Here is a 19,485-nt window from a genome sequence, read left to right on the forward strand (position 1 = left end):
AGGGCTAAGTATTTTCTACATCGTCTCTGACAGATGTACATGCAACCACTGGCTCTTACAGGAGAAATGTCAAAGTTGAGTATTTTTGTAGGCAAGCTTAGTTATTTGTTTATAATACAGGGCTATTTTAGCATGTGTTACATGGCATTGGATTTTTGTTTTTAAGACATCATGATTAGTGTACCGGTAACAACAATAATAATAATTGAACAGGACACCATGTGTTAGGTCACTGATTTCAAGTACAGGCCTAGCATTCTCCAATGTATATTTAATAAAAAGAATAGGAGAGGAGTCTGTTTTACTGTATCTTGCCATTATATTTTTCATGCATGTGATTTTTTTGAATTTTGTTGTAAAGAGGTTTCAGCAGAAGCCTACTCAGTTGCCTAGCAGCATCTGAACCAAATGAGAAATGCCTTCTGTGACCTTGCCTTGTCATAAACAGTGACTCTGAAGATCACTGAAAGTCATATCGTTGCAGCTTTACTCCCTGGATACAACACTGCATTTTTAAAAGCCATTTTAGGTTGAGAAGCTGTTGGAACTCAGCTCCATACAGCAGTAGGTCTGTTATTGGCACAGTTTCTGGAACAATGGTCTCTCTGCTTCTTGTGTTTTTTCAGGGACATCCACATGCTTATTAAGTTCTGCTTTGCGAACGGCGGAAGAAGGTTGTCAAATTGGCTGGAAGAGTGGTAAGAGCTGTCACAGTTTTCAAAGATACAAGGATGTTTTTCTGTTATTAACACAAATTTTCACAGCAGTGGAATCTAAAATCCAAAACTGCTACTTCCCTCTCTCTCCTACCCCTTACTGTTCCAGTATTCAGAGTATTCCAGTATGTATGACAATTGTCATTCTTTGCCTCACAAGAAAAGCAGTGAAAGACTAAATTCATTTTTTGGAAATCTTTAGTGGCCTTTCCATCAAACAACAGGACCATTGAATTGAGTATATTTGTAAATTTAAGATATGCCAGAGTTTGAATCAATTTACTTGACACAGCAAAAATACTATGGAAAAACAAATGCTAGGCTAATCAAAATGTTGGTTAATTAACAGACTATTGTAACAATAATAATAAAGCCTTCAAAACTTTATAAATGGATCCTTTCAAAGTATTTCTGCTGGCGTCCCACTTCTGGATAAGAGGTGAACTGGTTTCCTGCCTCTTCATCTAGGCTATAATCTTAATTGATCTAAAAAACCCTGCTGTTCTATGTCCAGTTGTAATGGTACTGGCTGTGTGTGACTATGCCCTCACAAGGCAAAGGAACTTACTGCTACTGCCAGCTAGGGGAAATCTTTAGTTCAAGTGGTAGAGGCCTAAGTTTGTGAAGTAAAAAGATCATGCTTTAATAATTGCTCCGTAGGTGTCATTTACCTAGTATTTGTATTTTTCCGCAACACGTGGATGTTACACAGATATCATGATGGTAGTTATCTACTTGTGAGGTAGCATGTATGGCAGGGGTGGCCAACCTGTGGCTCCGGAGCCACATGCAGCTCTTCAGAAGTTATGCAGCTCCTTGTGTAGGGACTGACTCTGGGGCTGGAGCTACAGGCGCCAACTTTCCAATGTGCCAGGGGCTGCTCACTGCTCAACCCCTGGCTCTCCCACAGGCCCTGTCCCCACTCCACCCCTTCTCACACCTTTCCTTGACCCTGCCATGCTCTCACTCCTTCCCATCCCCCACCCCCCAAGCCTCCTGCACACCACAAAACACCTGATCAGTTGGTGCAGGGAGGGAGGGGGAGGTGCTGATCGGTGGGGCTGCCAGTGGGTGAGAGGTGCTGTTGTGGGGAGGGGAGTTGAGGGGGGGGGCTGCTGACGTATTGCTGTGGCTCTTTGGCAACGTACATTGGTAATTTCTGGCTCCGTCTTAGGCTCAGGTTGGCCACCCTTGATGTATGGTTTCTTGGAGTACTTGACCCCTAGGCTGCTTAACTAGTGTTCAATGAATAGTTCTGACTAGAACAGTGCAGGCAGCAGAGTTGAAGGCCAAACATTTCACTTTGATTACCTTAATTTTAGGGAACCATTGCTTGGGTAGCTAACCTACCCTGTCACCAAACAGAAGTTTTCTGACACTAGGTAAAGCAATTAACAACAGTCCTTTGGCATAAAGTAGGTACATGTCATGCTGTAGGTATAATTTAAAATACTAATCTTAAGTATGACTAAAGGCAGAAGGCTAAGCTTACAAAATAAAAAGTTAGTCACACAAATCCAAAGTTTTTAAACTGTTCCATTTTCCAATATTTCAGAAGTGTTCTCTTGGTAACATTATCCTTAGAATAATCAGATTATTGGATAAAGAGGAAATACTATTAATATGGGAGGATGGAAGCAAGGATAAGAGTTATGACTTCTTAACATAAGTAACATATAGGAGGCAGGTGAGTTCAGAGGAAATCTTGTTACTGTAGTTTTTGGTCCTACATGAGTTCGCTAATACATAGAGCTATTAGAAAGCTACTAGAAAATGGATGGTTGGTAGGGGAACCTCGGCCCTTCTCCTCTACCAAGCTCCAACCCAGGGCCCTACAAATAGCATTAAGATCAAGTACCTAGGAATGTTTGGAGGCTGCCTCCCTGGACCATTTCCTACTATTTCCTTTCCCAATCCAAGACATAGTCACAGTCTCACAAACATTCCAAGACAAAATAGTGTGAAGCATTTCTTAATCCTTAAGGACAAGCTAGTCCCTTCTTCAGCACCTAGGATAGCTGCTGCTACTTGCACACTCCTCCACCACAGTCTACCACTATACCAGTGTTTCTCAACCTATTTACCATTGTCGGCCTCATATGCAGCTCTGTATGTGTTATGTGGGCTGCATCCACACGATATATATATATACACACACACACACACACACACACACACACACACACACAAGCTATAGACAGATAGATAGATATACACACTATATAGCTATATAGATATATATGCTATCTGTATGGCCCTGGGGATGTCACATGGGTTGCAGCTGTGTGCTGGTTGGGCCGTAAGTGGCTTGTGGGTTGAGAACCACTGCACTATACCCTACTGAGGAGCTATCTTCACAAGGACTATCTGGCTCTGTTTTAAACTCCTCCTCCAGATGGAGCAGACCCTGTAGCTGCAGTGGGGCAGGGCTGGTTGAGCCCAGAACGGCTCCTTAACCCCTTCTATCTCAGTGTGAAGTTTATGTACCTCATCACAGGCAGTAACTGTAGGATCATTACAAAAGTTGTTTTTTTTTTTAATAGAGTTTTAAACTAAAACTGATGTGCTTATTTCAGGAGTTAGGTGTGCTCTGTTCTCATTTTAAAGAAGGTGTCGCCTTTAATCAGGACAACCATTCATTTTCTGAATGATCATGCTTTCAGCTGATTGCTTATCAGACCCGAGAGTACGTTGGCTAGTTTCTCTATAAAGTGTAGCCTGCTTGTTCAGACAGCTTATTTTTAAAGTAGTTTTAGGCTTATTTTAATTGGTCATTGTCTGGATGATAGTGATCTTGAAAATTTATTGAATTTTCCATAAGCCGTAGAGAACTTGATAGAAAATCTTAAAAGCCATAACCATTTTGGACCTGCTCATACTCCCATCACACTCAGTGGTTTAATTTCCATTGCTTTCAGTAGGAGCAGTAACAGTCCTATAAGTGTAAAAATTGTGCCATTTATTTCAAGCACAGTTATAATCATGTGCTACAGCTAGACTCCCGCAAAAAGCTGTGTAACCATCTATACAGTTGGTATGAAGAAAGTAGTTTGCTTTTATACACTACGTTTGGGTACAGGTAGGGATTTTTAGGTGCTCCTGCCATGCCATCCATATTGTCCTCTTGTCCATTTAACTCAAAAACATATTGTACTATTAGCAGACCAAGCTTAGAGAATTTTTTTTAAAAGTGTTCAAGCTGTTTTTTCATTTCCTCTACTTCATATAGGGCTTGATCTTTACATGTGCTAAGCACCCTCTTTAGATTGACTTCAGTGAGATTTGCAGGTGCTGAGCACTTGTTGGGATTAGGTATACAGTGAACATTAATGGCTAAATTCTGCAGCACCAGACATCACTGGTCACATCCTCAGGCATTCAAGAGAGAGCTTCAAAGCTGCTCTACACGTCAGTACTGTGCTAAAATTAAAAGGGGTAATTCAATTTTAACCGTAGGTCTTGAGTTTTCTAAAACTGCATATTACTTCAGCCCTGCAGTCTTTCAATCCAATATTATGAAAACAAAAATTTCATATGTCCTAACCTCATTCTTGCATAAACAGTTATTTTCCAAAAGTGTGCACTTTTTGGCAGGCAAGAATATATTGACTATATAGTTATAACTTCCATTAAATATTTAAGAAGGAAAGGTGCCAATACAAGTAACAATTGTATAGATGTCTCCTGCCAGTGTTCATCCTAGAATGATCTTTGAAAGAATAAAGATTGCTGCTTCCTCAAGAGCTCAAAATATATAGGTCTGTCAGATGAAATAAAAATTTAAGCTGAACTGGGTAAAAAAGATTTTTTTTTCTTTTCTGAATCCTTTATATGTTGCTTAGCTGCCTGTAGTCAAACCTAGTCTTCGCTTTGATGATTCAAAATTATAATCTGAATTATAGTAAAGTGTTTGGTATGAAACATTGACCTCAAATCTGGGAGTTTTAATGGCTAAGCTCTGGCCTCTGACACATGAATACAGCTACTGTTGATTTCACTGAACTCAAGTTTGGCCTAATCCTATACCCACTGAAACCAACTGAAGTAAGATTGGGACTGTAGTTATGTGGTTTCAGTGATCAACATGTATGACCTGTAAAAGCAATCCCACACTTTTCTGGTAAATACATAATGGGGTGGTTCTGGCACTATGTATTCTAATAGGTTGATAATATATAAATTTTTACCAAAATTTGGAGGAAAAAAGTCTTCCTGATTGCCTGATTTCAGGTATTCTGATTCATCCTTGGCATATGTGGTTTTCATGGTAAATTTTTTATAACCATGTTTGTCCACATAAGTCAGCTTCTTGATTCTTTTATCTCGTATTTCATTAATTTATGACCAAGCATTTTGGCTTTCATCACTGCTAACTTTTTCTAGAGACTCAGAAACTAGGAGTTAATCTTCCTGAATTGATAGATTCTTCTAGATTATACAATCTCTAATTCATGGGGGGCAACCTGAGCCTGAGAAGGAGCCAGAATTTACCAATGTACATTGCCAAAGAGACACAGTAATATGTCAGCACCCCTCCATCAGCTCCCCTCCCCACCCCGCTCCCAGCGCCTCCCGCCCACCGGCAGGCCTGCCAGTCAGCGCCTCCCCCTCCCTCCCCACACCAACTGATCAGCTGTTTCATGGCATGTAGGAGGCTGGGGGGGGGGCAGAGGAGGAGGAGCTAGGGGATGGCAGGCTCACGGGAGGGGGTGGGAAGGAGTGGAGTGGGGTAAGGGACTGTGGGAGAGCCAGGGGTTGAGCAGTGAGCACCTCCTGGCACATTGGAAAGTTGGCGCTTGTAGCTCCAGCCCTGGAGTCGGTGACTATACAAGGAGCTGCATATTAACTTCTAAAGAGTTGCATGTGGCTCCAGAGACACAGGTTGGCCACCCCTGCTCAAATTAATTTGCTCGATAAATTGAGCTGATCATCTCATTTTCTAAAAATTCTCCTAATTTGTAAGTCTATTCTGGAAGACTTGGAACAAAGCCTTGATATGTCAGATTGGGTTTCAGCATCTTAATTTCACAGGTGTAATTCCCAAAGATAGCTCCCTAGTCTGTAAATGTTTGCACTATTCAGCAGATTGGAGCCAACTGTTTTAAAAAGAAACTTATTTCCTTGAGTCTATACCATGTGTATAAATAAGTAGCGGCTCTTTTTGTGCAGCTGCCAAAAACTTTTAAACAATTAAGAAGGGCTAGTTCATTTGATATTAAGTTTTTGTTATCCAGAATTTAGCGTTTTCAAGTTGTCTCTGCATGAGGTTACTTGAAATCCAAGTCTAGTCTCATGGATTCCTATGTGGGATCTTGTGCCTGGGGCTTTTACATCTACATGATTATCTTCTTGCCATGGTTACACAAGTGATCAAAATTTCCTTACAGACTCAGATTCTGCCTCCAGTATCATGTATGCAATTCTAGTGCTTTCAGTGAAGGCTGAATGGGTGTAGATGTGGGCAGAGTTTGGACAATAATTCTCTTCCTACAATAAGTGATGGTCTCATTTCGGTCAGTCTATTTATACAGAAGGAGTAGAGTGAAGTCTAAAATGGTTGCTTGTTTGAAAGCCCAAGGAACTTGTCCTGGCCTGCTTATGAGCTAAGGCAGTTTATTCAAGTTAATGATGAAGAGGTGTTTTAATGTCTTGAGAGAGAACTGAGAAATGTGAAAGCTGTCAGGACAGAGTTAGCATTATTTCATACAAAGGAGTTGATCAAGCAGTAAGCTACTAATACTGACTTTTCAAGTACTACATTGAGTAGGAAAAAATAACTGATGAATGACTGTTGAAATTAGTTGAATGATTCAGGAGACAATAACTGGATCTTGCAAACAGAGTGTATGAGAAATTTAGTAACTGGTGTGATTCTCAACATGTCTTAGCCCCCAGCTTAAGTACCAACGTGGAGAACTTTTATTGGGCATGTTCAGAAAAACTCGGACAGCATCAGTATAAGCAGAGTTCTAGCAAGTCTCCCATCTGTCTCCATGGCCTCTTAATAAGGAAGAGGCCAAGTAAACATCATATTTAGCAGCAGTTGTAATGTGACCCTGAAGTTAGTAGAATTAAAATATATTATGCATTAGAGGAGCTAAGCAGCCAGTAATACTTACTTAGCCACTGCTGGCAGTGGATGTGATGTAATATTATGAAAACTAGTTTTTATTGAGTTGTACCTGATCAGACTATAAACTAGAGTTATCTTCACTGTGTAACAGACCCTGCTGAAATGTTGTTGATCAATGCAAGGAGATTTTTAATGTGGAGTAGCTAATTGACTTATTTCGTTAAGTGGTGCATTTAACCTGCTTAGGACCAAAATGACTTTCAGAAGTACTGATCAGTCTGAAATAGGAAGTTGTATTTTCCTGTTAAAAGTTATTTTAAAAGTGTACTCTTAGCAAGATAGTATGGTACTGCATTATTTGTAGAAGGCAGATCTGGAGGCAGTACTTTGTTGCTCAAGGAGAGTTTTGCTTGAATTCAGATGGAGAGTTTTGCTTGAATTCAGATTCTTCAATATTCAAAACCATACGTGCTACTCTGGAACCTGAGAATTGTTATCTTTAGATGTGCAAATGCATTATTAAGATGATCTATATTGTGCTCTCAAGTCCTTTCCCTTTCAAAATGGGAGCATATTAACACACACCTACAAAAAAAGATGGAGAGGTTACAAATCTATGGCAGAAAGCTAATCTTCAAAATTTGCATGGAACTTCCATTCTTTACCAAGTGTCAGATGTAACCTCATACCATTTTGGCTCAAAATAGTAAAAAGGTTGACATATGTCTACAAGTAGGATATATTTGGGCTCTATGTTTATCATTTCACGACTCAGATGGACAGGAGGCTTATTTAGTTATCAAGTAACTTAATACACCTAGTATGCCAGTCAGCCAAAATGACTTTCAACACTGTTTTGAGTGGCTCTAGGCCCTTGTATGAGCTGTGCTTTATAGGAGCTGATTGCTTAGAATTTAAATTCACACCTATGAAGATCATTTGATAGAAAGCTCGTTATTCATTTTTAACAAAAGAATTACTGGTACTTATTCTACATAAAAATCATTGATAAGTTTATGTAGCTAAAGACTTCTCACAACATAAACATTACTGTGAATAATACTTTGAACATCATCACCTTCCGTATGAAACTCTTCCATGCACTTCACAAACATTAATGAATTCAGGCTCACACTGTCCCTGTGAGAAAGATTAGTGTTTTTCCCATTTTCCATACAGGGAAACTGATGCACCTAGTGAAGTGACTTCTCCAAATTCACAGAGGAAGTCTGGGATGGAATGGAGAAGGAAAACTAGATCATCTGACCTCTAACCCTTTTCTTTAAGCATAATTCTATTTTTCCATCACATAAAAAAAAATGACTATTTTATTAATTAAGTCTTCTACACATTCACTGTTACATTCTAGGCTTTTCAGAAAACACTTCAGTTTCAGATCCCATTCTAAAGAGAACTTATAGAATGAATATTAGAATGAAAATTTTAAAAATACCTCATGAGTGAACTAACTGAATCAAGCCTCCCAAACAAGAAGAAAATGAAACCGCCTTTCTAGTCCCATTCAAGGCTTCGTAAAAAAAAGTCTTGCAAAGCTGAAATGAAGGAAATATTCTCTCTGCAGCTGCAGACGATGTTACTGAAGTGAAAAGCTGGTTTAGTATGTCCGTAAACTCTGGTTCCAGTGCTAAGCTGGTGACATGCACCAGTTTAGTGGTTTGATTTCCTTTAAAACATCAACAGAAAACATATACTGTTTACATTTTTTAAAATTTGAGTAATTTTTATAGATTATAATAAGTTTAGACCTTAGTGCAGGTTCTCATAATTTCAAATTTAATTTTAAATGCTTATTAATTTAATTTTCATTAAAAATTGGATATTCTTTAAAATTCATTTTTATCTGGCCTGCTACTAGTTAGTGCATAGATCACTTTTCAGCCTGAGAAGTGTTTTTAAATTTTATCTGTGTTTTTTTTCTTTTTTTTTGTATTCCTAAGGTCCTAAGGAGATATTATACTTCAATAGTTTTGAAACAGATAGCAAGATTAGTTCTGGTTCTGTGGTGTTGCTTTGATTTCCAAAGTTGTTAAAAATTTAAATGTGTGTTTAAATTACGTGTTAAGAAAAAGGAACCCTAACCCTAGCTCCAAGTGCCCTACCCACAGGAACCCTAACCCTAGAGCGGGAAGCCCTGCCCATAGGAACTCTAATCCTAGCTCCAAGTGCCTTAACCATAGGAACCCTAAGCCTAGTTCCAAGTGCCATACCCTTAGGAACCCTAACCCTAGAGCAGTAAGGCCTACCCATAGGAACCCTAACCCTAGCTCCAAGTTCACTACCCTTAGAAACCCTCACCCTAGCTCCAAGAGCCCTACCCCTAGGAACCCTAGCCCTAGGGCGGGGAACCCTACCCATAGGAACCCTAACCCTAGCTCGAAGTGTCCTACCTTTAAGAACCCTAACCCTAGCTCCAGGTGCCCTACCCTTAGGAACCCTAACCCTAGGACGGGATGCCCTACCCATAGGAACCCTAACCCTATTTCTAAGTGCCCTATCCATAAGAACCCTAAGAGTAGGGCAAGGCGCCCTACCCATAGGAACCCTGACCCTAGCTCCAAAAGCCGTACCCTTAGGAACCCTAACCCTAGCTCCAAGTGCCCTACCTTTAGTAACCCTAACCCTAGGCCTGTAAGCCCCACCCATAGGAACGGTATCCCTAGTTCCAAGTGCTCTACCCATAGGAACCCTAACCCTAGGGTGGGAAACCCTACCCATCGGAACACTAACCCTAGCTCTAGAGGCCAACTACCCGTTAAAACCCTTAAAACTAGGCAGGCGCCCTACCCATAGAACCCTTAACCTTAGGTGAATGCCTCTCCCACAGGAACTCTAACAGTACTTCAAGGCCCTACCCATGAAACTCTACCCTAGCTCCAAGAGCCCCTACCCATAGAACCCTAAACCCTAGCCGGAAACCCACCCACAGAACCAAAAAACCTAGCTCCAATCCCTACCCACAGAACCTAACCTATGCTCGAAGTGTCCTACCTAGGAACACTAACCCATTTCCAAGTGTCCTACTTAGAACCCTAACTCAGGCGGCAAGCCCTACCCACGGAATCCCTAACCCTAAGCTCCAAGTCCCTTACCCTATAACCCCAAGCCGATGCGGCGAAGCCCTACCCACAGGAACCTAACCTAGCTCCAATCTGCCCTTAAGCTAGCGAACCCACTAACTCTAGCGCAAGTCCCACTTTTAGAACCCTAACTCTAGATGGAAGCCCTACCCATATAACCCTAACCCTAGCTCCAACTGCACTACCCTAGAACCCTACCCCTAAAACTCCAAGTGCCCCTACCCATAGTAACCCTACCCTAGGCGGAGCCCATAGCATAGAACCTAACCGTTGCTCGAATACTGCCCAAAACCCAAACCCTAGGGCGAACCCGCCCCATAAGAACACTAACCCTAGCTCCAAATCCCTACCATAGAACCCAACCCTAGCAGGCGCCTTCCCAAACCTAACCCCGAGGCAGGGCCCCTACCCATAGAAACCCTAACCTTAGGCGGGAACCCTCCCTTGGACCCTACCAACTCCAAGTACCCTACATAGGAACCCTAACCTTAGCTCCAAGTGCCCTACCCTTAGGAACTCTAACCCTAGGCAGTAAGGCCTACCCATAGAAACCCATCCCTAGCTCCAAGTTCATTACCCTAGAAAACCCTACCCCTAGTTCCAAGTGCCCTACCCATTGAACCCTAACCTAGGGCGGAAATCCTACCCAATAGGAACCCTAACTTCTAGCTCCAAGTACTCTACCCTTAGAACCCTAACCCTACCGGAAGCTCTACCCATATTACCACTACCTAGCTCCAAGTGCCCAAGCATCGGAACCCTAACTCTAGCGCCAGTGCCCTACCCATAGCGACCTAACCCTAGCTGCAAGTGCCCTACCCACAGAACATAACCCATAGATGGGAACGCTAGCCATAGGACCCTAACCCTAGCCTCCAAGTGCACTATCTTAAAATCCTACCCCTGCTCCAAGTGCCCTACCCTAGAACCCTACCGCTAGCTCCAAGTGCCCTGCGCATAAGAACCCTACCGCTAGCTCCAAGTGCCCTGCACATAGAACCCTAACCTAGAGCGGGAAGCCCTGCCCATAGGAACCCTAACTCTATCTCCAAGTGCCCTAACCATAGGAACCCTAACCCTAGTTCCAAGTCCCTACCTTTGGAATTCTAACCCTAGGGCAGGAAGCCCTAGCCATAGGAACCCTAAGCCTATATCGACGTGCCCTACCCATAGGAACCCTAACCCTAGCTCCAGGAGCCCTACTCTTAGGAACCCTAAACTAGCTCCGTGCCCTACCCATCAGAAGCATAACCTCGCGGCGCCGTACCCATAGGAACCTTGACCCTAGCTCTAAGTGCCCTACCCTTAGGAACCCTAACCCTAGGGCGGGAAGCCGTACCCATAGGAGCCCTAACCATAGTTCCAAGTATCCTACCTATAGGAACCCTAACCCTAGGGCGGAGTGCCCTAGCCATAGGTATCCTAATGCTCGCTCCAAGTGCCCTACCAGAAGTGTATATATTAAACCTGGGAGTTAAATGTTGTTTTAAAAAAATCATAAATGGAGTTGTTTGTGGAAGGTTCATGTCTCAATACTGGGAGGCAGCCTGTAGCTCTGGAGCCACATGCGGCTCTTCAGAAGTTAATATGCAGCTCCTTGCATAGGCACTGACTCTGGGGCTGGAGCTATAGATGCCAACTTTCAGTGTGCCAGGGGTGCTTACTGCTCAACCCCTGGCTCTGCCACTGACCCGGCCCTACACTCCACCCTTTCCTACCCCCTCCCTTGAGCCTATCATGCTCTCGTTCCTCCACCTCCCCCCTGAGTCTCCTACATGCCACGAAACAGCTGATCAGTTGGTGAAGGGAGGAGGAGAATGTCTATTGGCGGGCTGCTGGTGGGCCGGAGCGGGGGTGGAGGGCAGCTATGCGCTGCTGATGTATTACGGTGGCTCTTTGACAATGTACATTTGTAAGTTTTGGCTCCTTCTCAGGCTCAGGTTGGCCACCTTGGTCTCAAGAGATTGGAAATGAGGTACACAAAGAGTATAAGTGGCTTTTATGGGTTTTGTTAAGGCTGCATATATCTGATGATACTGTAGAGTTACTTTAACTTGTAAGAGTACTTTGGAGATATCTTTAGAGTTATTCCAATATATGTGTGGAATCCTAATGTAACAAACTTCAGGCTTCAACAGTTAGAGATGGGATTTTATTTTGGCTTTTGCTTTTCAGTGACTTTATTATTCATGAAAATAAGTGACTACTGTATCCCTGAAAGCATGCACATGTGCCTTACCAACTTCCACCCCAGAGCTTAGTGCAACTCAGTCAAGTACAATTACTCCAGTCTTGGATTTTTCCTGAGCAGAAATGACCACTTCTGAGATGTGGTAGAGACTCCCCAAGGACTAGCTTGATATCTTAAGTTGGATTTTGGCTGCATTTCTTGCACCAGTGCTAGACTGTCTCTCTGCCATTAAGGGACTGTTGGTGCCTTTTTCTCAGCCTGAAAGCTTTCAGAGCTACATCATAAAACCCCCAAAAGCTGAAAAACAGACACTACCCCCACGTACTCTGCAGAAACAGCAGTTTCCTCTTGAGTGCATAGAAACTTCTTGTTTCCACATTGTATAGCTCCACAAGCTGGCCTTTCCACTGAGAATCCCTTTACTACTTGTGATATGGAACATCCTTATATTTACTTACATTTTATAACCTTAGGCACTTTACAACGCTCTAATTAACTATTTCAAAAAAAAAAAAAGAAGCTGCCATCTAGCACAAGTCTATCTGTACATCACTACCATACAACTAATAAATCACTGATAATGTCTACAAACAGACACCGCTGTAACCTATCACCCCCACCCCCACTACATTCTCAAATGCATAGGAAAAAAGGTGGGCTTGTATGTAGTCTTGAAAGCTGCAATTCCTCCTTAAGATCATAATAATCAGCCTAATCTATTTTCCGACACATTAGCTTGGTGAAAAGTGTCTTTCTTGTCATTCTCAAGAGTTTTTCGGTCTTCCTAAGAGGAGGAAGGAATGGCCACAATCTTCACAAAGAGAAGAATTTGTGAACTGATCTAAAAACAAATGTTTGTTTAGTGGGTGTGTGAAGGGTGGTTCTCTCCTTTGTTTGGAGGGAACTGAGCTGGATTTTAATGACTATTAAGGTACAGATTTCATTCTTTAATGGAAATTTGCATCTTGAGGAGCTGCAAAAACTCTATAAAGAATTAATATATTAAAGTATACATTATCTTTTCACTTTTCATATGTTTTTAATAAAATGTTTGTATAGCAGCTTCTGGGGGTTTTGTAGGAAAGGGCAGTATGTGGGCTAGAATATTTCCCACTCCAATAAATGCATGCTAATTTTTAAAGCAGTATATTTTGCACAAATCTAAATTTGTAGGCATTTCTCATACAGGCCAAATATTTAACAACCCACTTGTGCTGTATCTGTCTTCTGAAATATAAAAGTTGCCCAAAGAGGTGGCTAAAATGCCGATTCCTCTTTTTTGATATCCAGAAGAGATCCTCTTATTTAGGTGTCCATAGTGGGGTAGGAGGAGGAAGGAGAAAATAACTTATTTGTATAAATCACCATCTATAAAGTCCTGCTCCTAAAACAAAGTGAATGAACAGAAGCTTGAAAACACTTTGGTCACATCTGCTGTCATCATGAAAGATGAAGGAAGAAGCAATGAATTAACACATAGGTTCTTTTTACTGAATGCATCTATCATGAAAGTGCTTGCCAGGACTTTTTTAATGTTAATTGAACAGTCTTACATTAGGGATGCATTGTACAGTTTCCCTTATGGTTATCCATGAAATGACTGTGGCTCACTTTGCTATTTAAGACTTCAATGTTAAAAATACATGGAATATATTTGGTGCAAACCCACTGACCATGGTTTATTAATCTAAAGCAGAAAAAATAGGATTAGATGAAAGCTTGGAACACACAGAGCAATGGAAGGAACACAGGAAAATCCCCAGTGAAGACTGGAGCATGGCTGCTCCAGTTCTTGATATGATACAGAATGTCAATGATCCAGCTGCTCTATTTATCAGAATTTTATTTTGGGGGAAAATTGTGGTGTCTTGAAAAGTGCCTCTTACAGTTGGCAACACTGATTTTCGTGTAGTAGATCTTAAATGAATTTGAATAGTCAGTTTCATATTAATGATGATTTAGTGGTATGCACTATTTGGCAAATACGCAAGTCCTTAATCAGGTGCAACACCTACTGAGTTCAGCAGATACCCACAGAAGAAATACTGACTTGGGTGAGAGTTGTACCTGATAAAGGCCTTCAAGATTTGTCTCTGGTTAGGAATTAAAGCTTATTTCACATGGTTTTTGGAAACTGCAGCATATATTGGTAGCACTCAGTTATTAATTTTTCACAAATACATTATTCATTAGTTTGACTAGGACTGGGAATCCAGATCTGGAAGTACACAATCTTTTCATAAATAGGTTTTATGTGACAATCTCTGTGTGCCAGTTAGAGTAGGGACAAATTCTTCTTTGTTACGCTATTTCAAACCTGGAGTAACTCCACTGATTTATACTGGTTTAATTCTGGAGTAAATCCAATAAATAAGAGCATGTTGTTGCCCTGGACGTTTTCTGTTCATATAAAACTGCTTCATTGGTTTGTCTTTATCTTTGTCAGGTTGATTTCTCTCCCCTCTAATTACTGAATTTGTAGATTTGTGAAATTACTGCATAACACCTGCAGCATGCTGGCACTCGCTTCATCAGAACTATGAGTGTATCCTTTTTACAGGTGACTAGCTGCTTTGGGGCCTGTTGGATGTACCTTCTCTTCCACTCAATGCTATGTCACTGAGGGCTGGTCTACACTACCAAGGTAAGTCGATCTAACTTATGCAACTTCAGTTATGTGAATAACGTAACTGAAGTTGATGTAGTTAGATCCACTTACCCTGGTGGCTACACTGTGCTGTGTTAATGGGAGAGTGTCTCCTGTCGACTTCCCTTACGCTTCTCGGGGACGTGGAGTACACAAATCGATGGGAGAGTGCTCTCCCATCAATTTAGCATGTCTTCACCAGACCCGCTAAATCAACACTTGCTGCATCTACTGGTAAGTGTAGACTTTTGGCAACATACAAGGCTGTGCAATACACCTAAGTCTATCTACGGAAGTTTTTTTTAATACAATAAATAAATGGACTTGAGCAATACTGTCTTTCAGAAAAGCAGGGGTGCACAAAATCCACAATGGAACAAGGTAGGAAGGGATTAATGATTTTTCAAGGAGAAAGTGGCTGAAATAGCCCTCCGCTACACCATCTGGCCCCAATATCAAGCCCTGAGGGAATGAAAAGAGGAAAGAATGTCTAGGGTGTTGGCTGAGCAGTAGAGTGGGTGGGAAATGGTTTTCCTGCTCGTGAAAATTGTCAAATTGTTTGATTTCCGCCCCCCCTCCCCCATTCTGCATGGGGCAAAACAAAGACTTATTGAGTTTTGTGAGAGATTGAGACCCATCCAGCCCGTGTGAACCATAACCACTGGGCTTTTAGTTATTCTGGGCTGGATGGGTCCTGACCAGCTCTACTCTGTGATTTTGTAAGACAAGAACCCCAGGAGGAGCAGACAGGCTTGGGAAGAAGGCTTGAACTGTACTTTCTTACCTTGTGGTGTTAGTGAGTTTCGTCTCCACAAAGTATGAGGACTCTGTTTTTAGAACAGATTGGAAGTCTGCTCTGAGGAAGTCAATGCCAGATTCCTACTAGTGTGTTTTATTTCTTGTTCCCTCCCCACCTGTGGCACTGAGCACCTCTTGATTCACACCCTGCCTATTGTAATAATCTTTGTACAAAATGCGCCTTGTGAGGTATTATTTGAAAACTAATTACTGATCATTAATATTCTATTGTGATGAACATACGCAATGAGTATTAAATGTTACAAATATATACTGGAATTACCTCTGAAATGTGTGTAAACCAGCTGTTTGAGACAGGTGGGTGAGGTAATATCTTTTATTGGACCTACTTATGTTGGTGATAGCCTAAGATCAAAAGCTTATCTCTATGTCTACACTGGCAATTGAATCACAAAACTTTTGTCTTTCAGAGGTGTTAAAAAACACCTCCACCCCCAAAAGACAAAAGTTTTGCTCACGATAAGCGCAGGTGTGAAAAGCTCTTTGTCAGCAGGAGCTCTCTCATGTCGACAACACTAATGCCTCTTGTTGGGGGTAGACTTTTTTTTGTCGACAGGAGAGCCAACAACGGCGGGCACACTGCACACCTTTTAGCGACATGGCCCTGTCACTAAAAGTTGCGTAGCATAGACATAGCCTTACACAGAGCTCTTCTTTGGGTATGGGAAATGTACTCAGTATTACAGCTAAATACAAGGTAGAACAGATGGAATAGACCCTTGAAATATGTGTTAACTACTTAGGCTAAACAAAGTCAAGTGGCCTGTTGAAACCAGACAATTACACACTCAATGAACTCACACAGAAAAATGATAAAAGATAAAAACAGCATATCACCTGTGAGTGAACACTTTTCACAAAATGATCACTAGATCTGAGCTATCAGTTATCGTCCTCAAAGAAAACCTGCATAACACTTTCAAAAGACGAGCCTGGGAGCTTAAATTCATAACTTTGCTAGATACTAAAAATCATGGATTGATTAGAGGGTAGATTTATGGCTTATTACAACAATCTATAACCCAGTAACAACCCCCCACCCCTAGTTGCCTTTCCCCTGCTCTCCCCTCCCCGCCGTAGGTCTAGAGGGGCGTTAACGAGCCACTTTACCTTGAATGGTCCCTTGAAATATGTTTTAACTACTTATCCTAAATAATCTGTTCCACCTTGAATTTACCTGTGACATAGAGGTAGAATTATTAAGTTGGTGTAGTGGGCGAGTTGCATCGGTGGGAGCTACATTTTAGTGTAGATGCTTACAGAGGTAGGTTGAAGTAAGCTGCCTTGCATTGACCTAACTCTGTAGTATAAACCAGGACTGAGTACATTTCCTGGACTGACTTGAAGAAGAGCTCCGTATAATCTCAAATGCTTGTCTCTCTCATCAACAGAAGGTGGTCCAATAAAAGATATTACCTCATCTAACTTATCTCTCTAATATCCTGGGACCCACACAACTACAATAACAATGCATAAACCAGGTATGTCAGGGAGAGTTGGTAAACAGGTCTATCCTAACGAAAGGAATGTGTGTTTACCTCAATTTACATATAAGCAAAAACATTAGGGGGAGGAGATGGCAAGAAACAGCACAATTTGCATTTCAGCAAACACAAGTGGGGGAAGAAAGAGAATGGAGCTTCCTTCTCCACCAGATTGCATGTTCCCATAGTCGTAGCTTGAATAAACTTTACTTTGAAAGGTAACCGTCAGAAGACTAAATTTAAAAGATTTACTGGTCTATAAAGACAGGGTGGGGGGGACAGGAGGCTGAACCTCAAATTATAAGCAGTTGAATTAATTGGTTGTACATTAATATTACCGTGTTATAAGAGAGTGTGGAGTGAAGTCTTTTCTGAAAGCTAATGGCACACTGGTGATTCATATCACTGTGAAATATTTATTAACACTATGAAAGGAATTATGGATACTCGTTGATATTAGGCTGTATACTCTGTCCAGGCAGGTGAGAATATCAAAGCTATCTACATGTCTCCTATGTAAATGAAGCATGGTGGAATCAGAAACAATGGAAGCCTCAGTTATATAAAAATCATGCAGGGGAATGGGAAGCTCACAGGAAGGGAGGGACACCAGGAGGTCATCATGCCTCAGGCGTCTTGAAACAAAGTTCATAGAACTTTGGAAGATATAAGCAAGGAGAGAAGTTGTCTTTGGCATCCATCACTAGGCAGACACAAAGGACCAGAGCTCTTGCAAGCTGGGAAAGATGGGTCCTGCAGCAAAAGCGGGGGTTGAAGTTTCTAGGACTGAATATAAGGGAGAAACCTGGTTTGGCAAAGATCTTTCACATAAGACAGCAAGGTATGCCAACCCCTTGTACTTCTGTGGAAGGTCCTCCTGTCTGAGGGAAAGTCGTCCGTGGCTGTAAGGAAGAATGACTGGTGAGAGACATTGTCTTGAACAAAGCCTGTATTTTGCTAGATAAAATTTTAGACTTTTGATGCATGTTTTCACTCTGATTTGCTGGTCACCCCTTTCTAACTTTATTACTTTTAGTTGGCTTCAATTAACTTATGTGCTATTGTTAATAAGTTTGTTTTATTTCACTATAAATCTGCTCAGTACAGTGTTTAACGGGAACAGTGTATTCATCCCAGTTAAGCTAATATGCTGTGATGTGTTTTTTTGTCTTTAGAGAAGAACAAATGAACCATATTATTTCTTTGAACTGTTCAGGAGAGAGCTGAACATTGCTCTCTGGACAGTTTTGGGAAAAACTGGGACTGGAGTGTGTTGGAGTCATCCTGCAAGTGGTAACCAATGCTGGTTGAAGCCAGAGTGGGACTCTGGACAGGCTGCTGGGGTCAGAGCTGCTGAACGAGGGCTGTCTAGAGCATAGGCCAGGGGTAGGCAACCTATGGCACAGGTGCCAAAGGCAGCACTTGAGCTGATTTTCAGTGGCACTCACACTGCCCAGGTCCTGGCCACCAGTCCAGGGAGCTCTACATTTTAATTTAATTAAAATGAAGCTTCTCGAACATTTAAAAAACCTTATTTACTTTACATACAACAATAGTTTAGTTATATATTATAGAAAGAGACCTTCTAAAAACTTTAAAATGCATTACTGGCACGTGAAACCTTAAATTAGAGTGAATAAATGAAGATTCAGCACACCAGTTCTGAAAGGTTGCCGACCCCTGGCACAGGCATTCAAGGTGTAACCTGTTTTCTGGTATGTTGGTTGTGAGCAGCTCAGGTTGAGAGCTATAACAGCAAAGCATTGTGAGGCATACAGGGTTACAGGGCTAGTGGTTACACAACCCCTCACTGATCTGGAATTAGACCCCGGAATGTGACACATACTGTGGAAGCAGTAATCAATTTAGGCACTTTGAAATGTCAGCAAAAATTGTCTAGTTGTTCATGGCAGCTTTCCATGCGGATTGGTGGCTTGTCAGGTTGGTGAGTGATCAGTTACCAAATTAATATTAGTACTTACTAGAGATGAACCAATGGAAAGAATATATTGTGTCTCTCCAGTTTGAACAGCATGGATCTGTCCCACTTTAAGACACTCACAAATTTCAGGGCTCAAAAAGCAGGTAATGATGGTTCTTGAAGGGAAGCGTGAATTAAGCAGGGCTGGGAGTCGTGGGAACTGGGTTATGTTCTTAGTTCTGTTGTTGACTTCCTGTATGAACTTTGATTAAGTCTCTTAAAATCTGGGCCTCGGTTTCCCTATCTGTATAATGAAGTGTTATGCTTTAGACTGAGGTAGGTAGTCCTGGATTAATCAATGAAATAAAAATATATGAGGTCACAAATGTCCATGATGTATACTGAGGACAATGCCAAACATAAATCCTTTGAGACAGGAATCTGTTATAATTTAAAGGCACAAATGAAATACATGACAAAACGTACTAGTAAAGTTTGGCAATGATAGTTGAATGCTTCATGTATCTTCAGAAGTT

At 41.5% G+C, this 19,485-nt stretch overlaps 1 protein-coding gene across 1 annotated transcript in view; it reads left to right on the plus strand.

Annotated features, from left to right (window-relative positions):
- The first annotated feature begins 625 nt into the window (after nucleotides 1–625).
- ARVCF (ARVCF delta catenin family member) overlaps nucleotides 626–19,485 on the plus strand; it is a 449,379-nt gene continuing 430,519 nt past the window's right edge. The window contains exon 1 of the mRNA XM_075060041.1: nucleotides 626–698. The gene's annotated coding sequence lies outside the window, so the exon portion shown is untranslated. The remainder of the gene's footprint in view (nucleotides 699–19,485) is intronic.

Source organism: Chelonoidis abingdonii, chromosome 22, assembly GCF_003597395.2.
Source record: "Chelonoidis abingdonii isolate Lonesome George chromosome 22, CheloAbing_2.0, whole genome shotgun sequence".
NCBI classification, from domain to species: domain Eukaryota; kingdom Metazoa; phylum Chordata; order Testudines; family Testudinidae; genus Chelonoidis; species Chelonoidis abingdonii.